General features: G+C 44.9%; 1 long non-coding RNA gene across 1 annotated transcript in view; it reads right to left on the bottom strand.

Annotated features, from left to right (window-relative positions):
- The window catches only part of LOC146180355 (uncharacterized), a 30399-nt gene extending 20241 nt beyond the window's left edge, over positions 1-10158 (bottom strand). The window contains exon 1 of the long non-coding RNA XR_014700848.1: positions 9763-10158. This is a non-coding gene — a long non-coding RNA (uncharacterized LOC146180355). The remainder of the gene's footprint in view (positions 1-9762) is intronic.
- Between the last annotated feature and the right edge of the window lie 19 nt (positions 10159-10177).

A 10177-nucleotide genomic window follows, 5' to 3' on the forward strand; every position in this document is an offset into this window, starting at 1 on the left:
CTGTTTATAATGTTCAGAGGGTTTGCCGAGTTTTCAAATTAGAGTTATGGAGGCAAGTTCGGATCTTTTAAGACTGGATTCGTACTAGAAGTGAACGTGAATGTTATATGTCACACAGATGTGTCGGGGTTTTTTCTAGTGTTTATCTTTGCGGTGGAATTTGTGACCGTCATGATTAGACTATGTTAGTGTTGTACTGGGATGATTATGCTACTAATTGCTTGGCAAAGAAAAGATGTGTAAAGAAGATGTTAGTGTTGTACTGGGATGATTGTGCTACTATCTGCTTGACAAAGAAGAGGTGTGCGAAGAAGCTGTACTTGGGTGTAGAAGAGGATGCTGTAGCTGAGTTGCGAAAAGGAAGTGCGTGTGCAGTTTCATATTACAGTTGGTAGTGTGCACCTGTGTTGTGTTTTCTATTCACGTGATTGTGTTCGTTGCGCCACATTTCTGGGTACTATGCAGCACCAACTCGCCCCTCAAGCGGTTATTATTTTGTGCTTTAGCTCTGGTTAACCCCAGCTGAATTGCGAAAGCAACGGCGGAAGCTTCTTTTGCCTGCTACATTATTCCACTATCATGCCCTGTCAGTGTAAGGTGCTACATTATTGGGAACACTTGAGCTCATCCTTCAAAGGTATGACGCGAGAGCGTAAGCTACCAGCCACAAGCTATCAGCTACCAAGCCGTATGGACGTGCCTGCGTGTCGTAGGGGTAATGAGAATGCAAACGGTTCTGGCAGGTTGATTCTGATGTCACCCTCCCATATAAAAGGAGTGACTCGAATTGGTAGCTCCTGCCCATAGCATTGGGTAGCGTCAATTCAAATGTCATGGCAGACTGATTTTTTTATGAGGAGACCGTAGCTATGCCTCTTCACGACGTAGCTGCGGCCACCCGAGGTCTTGAAAACAGTGTAGCTTTCGCTACAAAAACAAAGTTGTTCTTTAATAACAACTAAAAACCTGCAGTTACTAAATGAAGGTAACAGTTGTACTTCATTTTGCATTCATAGAGAGTTTAGTTCTTGAAGCAAGACCCTAAAGCAACAATGTGGCGCCACAAAAGTTTGTCGGCAAACACCAGAACTACCGTATTTACCCGATTCTAAGCACCCCCTTTCACGATCGCGATGCCCAAAGTGAGGGGGGGGGGGGTGCCTTAGATTCGCAGCCCCCTTTTCGCACAAATATTCGAAGGAAAAGGCTCGAGAAATAACATTTTATTTGGCAAACATTCAAAACAAACATAGTGAACCTACCGCTTGTGTCTCATTAGTCACTCTCACTGCCACTCAAGGAGTCCGTCACACTGCTTGAGCCACCGCTCTCAGTATCCCACAGCAGGTCGTCTTCCGTTCCGTTGAAGTGGCTAATAATGGAACGCTTCTTAAACGACTTCTTCACAATGTCGACTTGGACCTTCTTCCATGCATCAGAAATCCACCTTGCGATGGTTGACGGGGACGCTTTCTGGAGCTTTCCTGTCAGCGTCTTCTTCCGGTTGGGTCCAAGCATCAGAAATCCACCTTGCGATGGTTGACGGGGACGCTTTCTGGAGCTTTCCTGTCAGCGTCTTCTTCCGGTTGGGGTTCCACACCCATATTCTTCGTACTCCTGTTGAAGATTGGCTTTAAAAGGTTTGTTGACTGAAACGTCGAGGGGTTGCAACACTGGTCATGCCACCTGGGATAACAACCAAGTCACAATTGCTGTTGTGAAGCTAGGTCTTTACCTCCGAGGTATGACAGTGAAACGCGTCCAGCAGCAGCATAGACCATGTGCCTGCAGGCCCGTCGAGCAGTGCTGCCGAGTGCTGCTGCCACACAACTCGAATCCTGTTGGGCGTGAGGTCTGCCAACATCTACCCCTTTTCTCGTAATTTCACGATGACATCTTTAGGAAAATTTTCATTTTTTTGGCATATTTCTCTTTTTGAGGATGATGAATGGTGGCAGCTTTTGTCCATCAGCTGTTATGCATAGCATCACTGTAACACGCTGCTTCTCGTACCCTGTCGTCTTCACCTTGACTTCTCGGGCTCCTACTTCGTTAAGTGTGCATGCCCTCGGCATGTCAAAATACACCGGCGTCTCATCCGTGTTGCCGATCTGGCTGAACTGGTAGCTGTGCTCCCTGCGGAGCTTCATCACATACCGCTGAAAAGCGACAAATTTTTCCTCAAAATCAGCTGGAAGCTTCTGGCATATTGTTATCCGGCGCCTCAAAGAAAATCCATTTCTTTTCATCCTACGTTCCACCCAGCCCTGGCTTGCGCGAAACACTGCACGGGTAATCTGCATTCTAGTTTCAGTCTCTATCACCTTCATCTTAATTGCATCGGCAGTGACAGCAAAGCCCCTGCATTGTTCGCTGCAAACAAACTCATAGACTCTTCAATCCGCGGATGTCGACCCTTGCGAGGTCCCATAAACTTCTTGCTTGTCGGGGCACCTTTGAGAATCTGGCCCCGCTACTTCCTCCACCTGATCATGCAGGCTCGGCCCACACTGAATTCCACGGCGGCACTGTGGTTGCCATTATTTTCGGCAAACTCGATTGCAGTTCGCTTGAACTTCAAGCTGCAGGCAGCCCTCCTCAAACTCATACCAACTTTCGTCAAGGCTGTCAAACAACAGCCACCAATCAAAGCAACGTGCGGCCGTGATGCCCTCGAATACCCTCGAAGCCTGCCGAACGCCGCCGAGACTAGGCTCACGAGGCAACCCCAACAACACGCTGATGGAGTTATCAGGGTGGCCTTCGACCGATTGAAGATGATGACACATCCACACATCTCTCACCATGAGGTACCAATTTGGAGCTCTATACTGCCATCTGTCGTGCATTGCCGGAACACAACGCATAGTGTAGTGATGCTTGTTGGGCGAGTTGGTGGCTCATGACGGTAAAACAGCGCGTAATACGAAGGACAAAGAAGGAACACACAGACGAGACGAGCGCTCATCTCGTCTGTGTGTTCCTTTTTTGTCCTTCGTATTACGTGCTGTTTTACCAGCATAGCATAGTCTCCGCGATCGGTTGCAGCAGCTGCTGGAGCTGATCGCAAAGGCACGGCCGCTCGATGGAAGCGCACTAGGTGCGGCCTGCTACGTCACCCGAAACCGGCGGAAGGCGCCTACTTCCCGTCGCCACCGCCGCGGCGCCACCGTTCGGGGACAGCCGCGCGCGGGGAGCTGTGCCTGGCTACACTTTCAGGGAGGCGTCGGCATAGTAGAAGCCTTTTATTTTAAGGATATAAGAGCTCCGCTTCACACCATTTGCCAACACGAATTAGTATATAATGTCATGTCTAGTGTGACCATGTCAGCACTTAGCGCTTGCTTGGCAACGATGTATACGGTGGGTCAAGGCCACTCGATTGGAGAGCTCGCATTACCGTGATGTTGCATTCGGATCAAGTTGTTTGTCACATGAAAATCTCACCCGGCTGTGAACAACTCCAAGCTGTTCAGCTGCCATGGTAGCCTAATGCATAACCACTTAACTATGTCGCAAATTCCGTGTGTCATTTTCATACCATTTACTCATTCCTGCATACAACTTTTATGCACAAATTGATGTCAACCTGTTCTAAGCTGACCAGCGCTATCCAATAAAAATATATTGTCCTACTGTGAACAACCTCTGTGAAAATGCGACATGTAACCAACCTTTCTATCTCATTCTGACAAATGTTACGTTGGAAATATGAAGATGTTTATTAGGTTAAATCTACATGATAACCTGGGATCTTCGACTCAGTTGGAGACCTTAAACCTTTTACGCCAGAAGGCTATCAGTCATGGCTTCCCGCATATTGCATGACCGAACTAAGCGCGCTTCATAGAGCCGGTCTGCCTCAAGCTTGCTACGTATATGCGCCGAAAGTTTTGATTACTATTTTTATTGGCTTCTCGCAAATTCGTACAATTTTTGCTGGTTTGTAATTTTCAATGGAAGAATGCACATCGAGTGTTCCTGTTGTGAAACTCTTAGCAGCGATCTCAACAATGTTCCCGCTCCAGAGCGCAACTGCAGCAGAGATTCAGCGAGCAGCCGAGTACGCTTATTAATTGGCCACACAAAAAAGGAAGAAAATTACCAATCGCAGATGGAAAAGCCTTTCATGAGAGCGGTTTATGCCATAGCCATAAATGTCGCTCGACTGTTGAGTTGACATTTCCAGCTCAGCTCGCTATCAGTGGGTGTCGCAACTTAATATCTTGCATAGCGCCTCAGCATGGGCACGATCATTGTTTTCATAGATTAGCTGCGGGTACTGTGTACAGTGAGAAAACAATGATGAAATCAAAAGTTTACACAGCTTGCTACTTTGCCGGACCTCTTAAGACTTCATCATTCTGTTAATGAAGGTGCTCGTAAGCTGACAAAGCTTGATTACTTCCTTTGCGGGGTACATCAAGCCTCCATTGTCCTTGGTTTTCATCAACCTGTAACTGGTACAGTTGACTCATATTTCCTGCAACAGGCTTTTGCGCGACTGACATGTCGCCTCAAAACCATTACCAAATGTCGCATAAATTAAGCAACAACCTGGTAGTGATAAACAAAACTTGGGGTTCCTAAATCTCCTTGCAGAGCCTCGTTAGAGTACCCGCTCTTTGCTACCTGCTTATTCACCGTATCCCGTAATTGCTGCCTCTGTCGCATATCATTAGAATGCAGCCTTAAGCCACCGCATTATATGAAATAGCACCCGACACATAGCTGTATAAAGCCCCTCTTTACTGAAGCCGTACGAGCGTGCCCTATAGGAGTATAGTGTGCCTGACTTGGGATCTAAGGGTCCCACTTTCAATAATTCCCATTTCACCCTTACATCTTATTGACTCTCTCTGGTTTGGCAGCTCCTGCAACATTGAACATGTCATGTGTTCTCATTGCACCAAAGGGACTGGCCATATCACCAACGAACGTGCCTCTTACCAGAGAGGTATTTTTCCGACTTTCCGCCGACAGAGCGGGCGCCGGATTTTCTGTGGAACGTGGCTTTTCAGTTTATCGCGTCGACTCAAACAGTCTCAAGAGCATAAACAAATGTTGTATGCACAGGCTCCTTTGCTTGCAAGGCCGCTCAGACTAGCGCGGCAAAATTTAGAACAAATTGTATGCTTATATTAAAAAAAAAAAAAACGCTTCGTACCGTTTTCTGCTATGTCCTCGCAACATAACCTGCGAGAAAAGCTTCTGGTGCTACTTCATCGTGTTCATCTGCTTCACAACACAACACACCAACAAGTAGAATCTGCTGTCCCTTCTAGCAAATTCAATGGCAGCTGATAGGGTATTATGCTTCAGCATCTGGACTTTTAACCTCAGCGCCGCTTTCATTTCAGAGGAAGCGAGTGCATTTCCACTCCTCGCTACTGCCTTTGTCTGAAGCGAGCTCAGCAGATAAAATTTGAGGGTCGCTTAGATGTCTCTTAAGCGGAGGACGGCGAAAGCCTACCCTTGTCCTATCATTTGCCTCTCATTGTTTGTCACAGTTCGTCATTTCAAGTCTGATATATTGGTCGTTTCCCAGTCATGATGAGTCTGCCTGCGTAGTCATTGTAGCCCTTACCACTCATAACTAAGCAGGTTACTCATTTAGAATCAGCAGTGGTCATTACATGTCATCCTTTCACATATTGATCATTTTGCAGTCATTAGCAGTAATGATGAGTCATGCCTAGTTATTATAGTCATTACCACACATCGCTAAGCACTTGTACTCATTTCTAATCAATTGCGGTCATTACAAATCATTTTAGTCATTATTAACCATTATTAGTCATTAGCATTAGTCATTACCTCTATCAATGTCTATTTATAACTTTTATTGATTACCTCTCACTATCAATCATTTTCATTCTTAATCTCCCTCCTTGCACGTCCGCTTTTGCGACTGACACACCAGTGCACAGATGCGACGCACAGATTACAGCCACAGCTTCTGCGCACAGATTTTCGCTCCGTGAGCCTAGAGCGGCTTTCGCCTTAAAAAACAAACGCATCCCGTCTCAACGTTAACGTGCTTGCACACACGCACACTAAAAAGTTTGCGTTTACCACGCAGACACGAGGCGAACGCCCCCAGAAAGGAAGCAAACCGCGCGCTCAGAGCCGGCGACCCAGGCGGCGACCTGTCCCCGAACAGTGGCGCCCTCAGCAGAAATAGCAGGCGCAACTGTAAACTCCCCAAGGACGCGCTTGCCCATTGACGGCGGCGCGACGTAGCAGGCCGCACCCAGTGCGCTTCCATCGAGCGCCCGTGGCAGAGGCCATGCACAAGGAGCCGGAGATCGCACCATGGATGCCGAGTCACTTCAGGACTCCGACGGCTGCGGCTCGACGAAAAAGTGAGCAAACGCAATTGGCGGTCTTGACTACGCGCACTTCCTCGCACAAAAGGGGGTACTTAGATTTCGTATGCAAAATTTTTTACTAAAATGGGGAGGGGGGGGGGCCTAGATTCGGGAGGGCGGTGCTTAGAATCGTGAAAATATGTTATTTCAACAGCCTTAGAGTTTTGTTGTGTAGCAGCAGCACAACTCCTTCGAGATCAATCGCGATTGAAAATCTCGAAGGCTATCTGCTCAATCGCCTTTGAAAATGACCATGTGACAGGGGTATTAGTCTTCTGCATATTAATTTAGGCCTACCTTTCTGCCTTTACTGTCTAGGTCATTAATTATCTTTCCAGTTCATCACCTGAGTTACTCAGCAAAGCTATGTCATCAGCAATTGGCAGATTACTGAGATATTCTCCATCAACCCTGGTCTTTAACTGCTCCCATTCCATGTCTCTGAATACTTCCTCTAAGCTAGCTCTGAACAGCACTGGGGCGATCATTATGACTATGCGGATAATGCTTCATACGGGGAACCATAAATAATGGAACTTTAAGCAACAGATATGAAGCGAGAAAACCAAAACGAGGAGATGGGCCCCCCGCCTAATCTGACTTTGTTTAGCTGCTCAGGAAGACCTTGTAGAGCTGCAAAAACAAATTCCCTATCACTCTGGGAGGTCCCCTTTCCGAGAGCTGATCTCCCCTTGCTTAGAGTTGGAGAAGAGTTTTTATTGGTTAACTGTCAGCCCCTCCTCCCTGTGGCGGTGAGCAATGGCTAAAGAATGTAACTGGAACAACAGATGAGATAAGGAGGAAAATCTTTCACCACCCCCATCACCCTCCATCTCTCAAAGAGTTCCATCGCTCTCTGACTGCCACTTTGGGAGAAGAAAATAGGCCGTGTCCTCTTGTTATCTCCTCGTCTAAGTGTTAATGGCAACACTTATGTTCTGTGTGCTGCCAAACTATGCATGACTCTTGCACTTGTGGCAATGATCGTACCTTGTTCTTTTTCAGTTTGGTGTAGTTAAAATGAAACAGGGTATATTGCAGAAGAGTGGTATCGAAGTGAGGAGGGACTGTTAAGGGAGTGGGGGTGGGAAGGCATTACATGCACTTCAGCCCAGGGCCCCCATTTTTCTTAATCCGGCCTTGTGCATGAATCTCATTGATCTTCTGTGCATTTTTTCTTTCACTTCTCAACAAAAAGTCTAATACCTGTGGAAACGAAACAACAATGCGACATGTCTTACATGTCTTTGGCAGTGACCCAATGTTAGAAGCAGCTGAGGTGAATATAACCTCTTTGCCTTCTCAGCATCTGTCATAGCCTGAGTTGCTTTGGGACGTTAATCCCCAAAAATCAAAACCCCTGTGCCCTCTTTATGCAAAATCTGGGTACTTGTTTGTTTGGATGGCAGATTAGTGAGATAAAATGTAAGGACTCCCAGGCTTCACTGGTAATGTAGCTGCGAGTACTCAACTTCAGTTATGTGCCATTGTTTAACTAGGCACCCTTGGGGCTTCCAGTGGAATGCTCCAATGAAATGCCAATGCACCTAAAATTCACATTACAGCTAGGTACGAGAAAATGTTAGAACTAAACCTAATGATATAAAAAAAAGAGGTAAAACAGTTATACATTAACGATAAAATAATTTGTAACATAGAGGATAGCAAATACACAGTGGGACATTTTTTTGATATCAAAAGGGCATTCGATTCTACCTAATACACCATCTTACTAAAGAAATTATCGATGTAAGGTGTACGTGGTATTGCATTGCAACGTTTCTCTTCTTAACTTGGTACGCATAAATAGCTCGAGTTCATTGCAACTAAAACTAACTCAGGGTGTTCCACAGGGATCTATATTGGGACCGCTGCTCTTCCTAACTTATAAAAATGATATCGTCAAAATACCCGAATCACCAGAGGTTATCATGTATGCAAATTATACTAATATTTTTTCTACATCGCATGATATAAATATACTCAAAACCAAATGAACAACTACTTTATGCACCTATCCCGGTGGCCCAAGGAAAATATGCTGGAACTGAATTAAAAAAAGACAGCCTATATCGTATTTTGCCTGGTCAATAAACCATTACAGACTCTAATAGCACTGAAGTTTGATTATTAATGTCTTTCCTCGGTTAAAGAGAAAAACTCCTAGGCATGTGGTTCCAGGAAGAATTGTCATTAATGCCACATGTGAACAATTTAATAAAAAATGAAATAGCAAGAACTGTTGGTTGCTTATACAAGTAGCTCATACAGCCCCCCTATGGATAAAGCAACTTTTGCATAATACACTTTTCTATTCGAAACTGTTCTATGGGATCATGGTGTGGGGAACCACAACATATACTAATTACAATTAGATTAAAATACTACAGAAGAAAATATTGCGTTGGTATGAAAATTATCATGGGTCTTTGCAGCTTTGACGAACTTCTCCTTTGTTCTTAAACTACAAAATGTTGAGGGCTGACCAGCTTTACTACTACAAATTACTACAGCTCATAAAACACCGAAAGACGCACGTCTGCGACAGGGAAGAAAATACTGTTTATCCATTCCGACATAATAAAAGACGCACGACAAAAACAAAAATGAACTATACAAAACAAACATTCACATACCAAAAGGTTGCTATTCGTAATTAGATGGTGCAATAAATTTCGAAACTAGTACAGGTAAGTTTAAAAAGCACATTAAAGCTGCCTTAGTAACATCTGGAGTTCTGTATGGGGACTGAATATCATCTTGGCCATGATTCTGCTGAACATATCCTAGCATTGCATACTGACCTGGTATTTAATCTATTTTGCTTTATTTTGTTATAAGTGTTTAGCTATAGCTTGTATAGCTGTACTGAAGGAAATCTCTGTTAAATTTCAATTCATTGCTGTTGTACATATTGCTATGGTGTAATATAGTGTCATGTGATTGTTAGTTTTCATTATACACATTTTCTATTTATGCACATTACGTTCTTTTATGCGGTAACATGACTGCAGTTCAGTCGACTGCAGGACAGAGGCCTTCGTCAGGCGCCACAGCCTTTGGCCTCTGCGTCTGCAGCAGATGCTGTATTTGCTCTGTTGAAATAAAAATATAAATAAAAAAAATTAGGGGCATACCACTAGCAAGCTGCAAGCAGTTAAAGCCGTTGCGGATGAATGTCAACACAGCTCCATCACCTCATTAGTGAAAGTCACAGCAGGAATTTAACACATGCAACTGTTTGCCCCACCCATGCAGAGAATCAGTGTTATCTTATCTTGCTGGGGCGTCTACGTTGCTGCCTCACGAATAATGTTTCAAACTCAGGGACTGTACTCATTTTGTAAAGCTAGCCTTATCCGTGATACAGCTGAATTATGTTACAACTAACCATTTTTAAAGCCTTCAGCCTTATTGTTGACCTCGACGGCGATGCTTTGCCCGGCAAAGAAGCGCTCCTTCTGTCTCAGCCGTCCACGGCAGTCCAATGGCAGTCCACGGCACAAGTTTTAGCATGCGCTGGCGTGTTTTCCTCCGTCTGCAGTGTCCACTTTGCCATAAACACATAAACAAAAAGACAACCACTTTTCCACGTCGCTCACAAAGTTCACTTCTTAAAATTTCAAGTATGATTCATGAAGGACATATGAAGGAAGTTCAACTTTTCCACCCTCCATGCTTAATAAATCGTTGTCGTCACTGTCGATGCGTACTGCGCACTGGCGGCAGTTGCAGACTGGTATAAACGTAAGTTAGTTGTACCCATATAGTTGAGCACTGTCTCTCCTGAGGTTACTGCCTTGGAA

The sequence above is a fragment of the Amblyomma maculatum genome, chromosome 9 (assembly GCF_055883805.1).
Source record: "Amblyomma maculatum isolate TAMU_Amacu chromosome 9, ASM5588380v1, whole genome shotgun sequence".
NCBI classification, from domain to species: Eukaryota; Metazoa; Arthropoda; class Arachnida; order Ixodida; family Ixodidae; genus Amblyomma; species Amblyomma maculatum.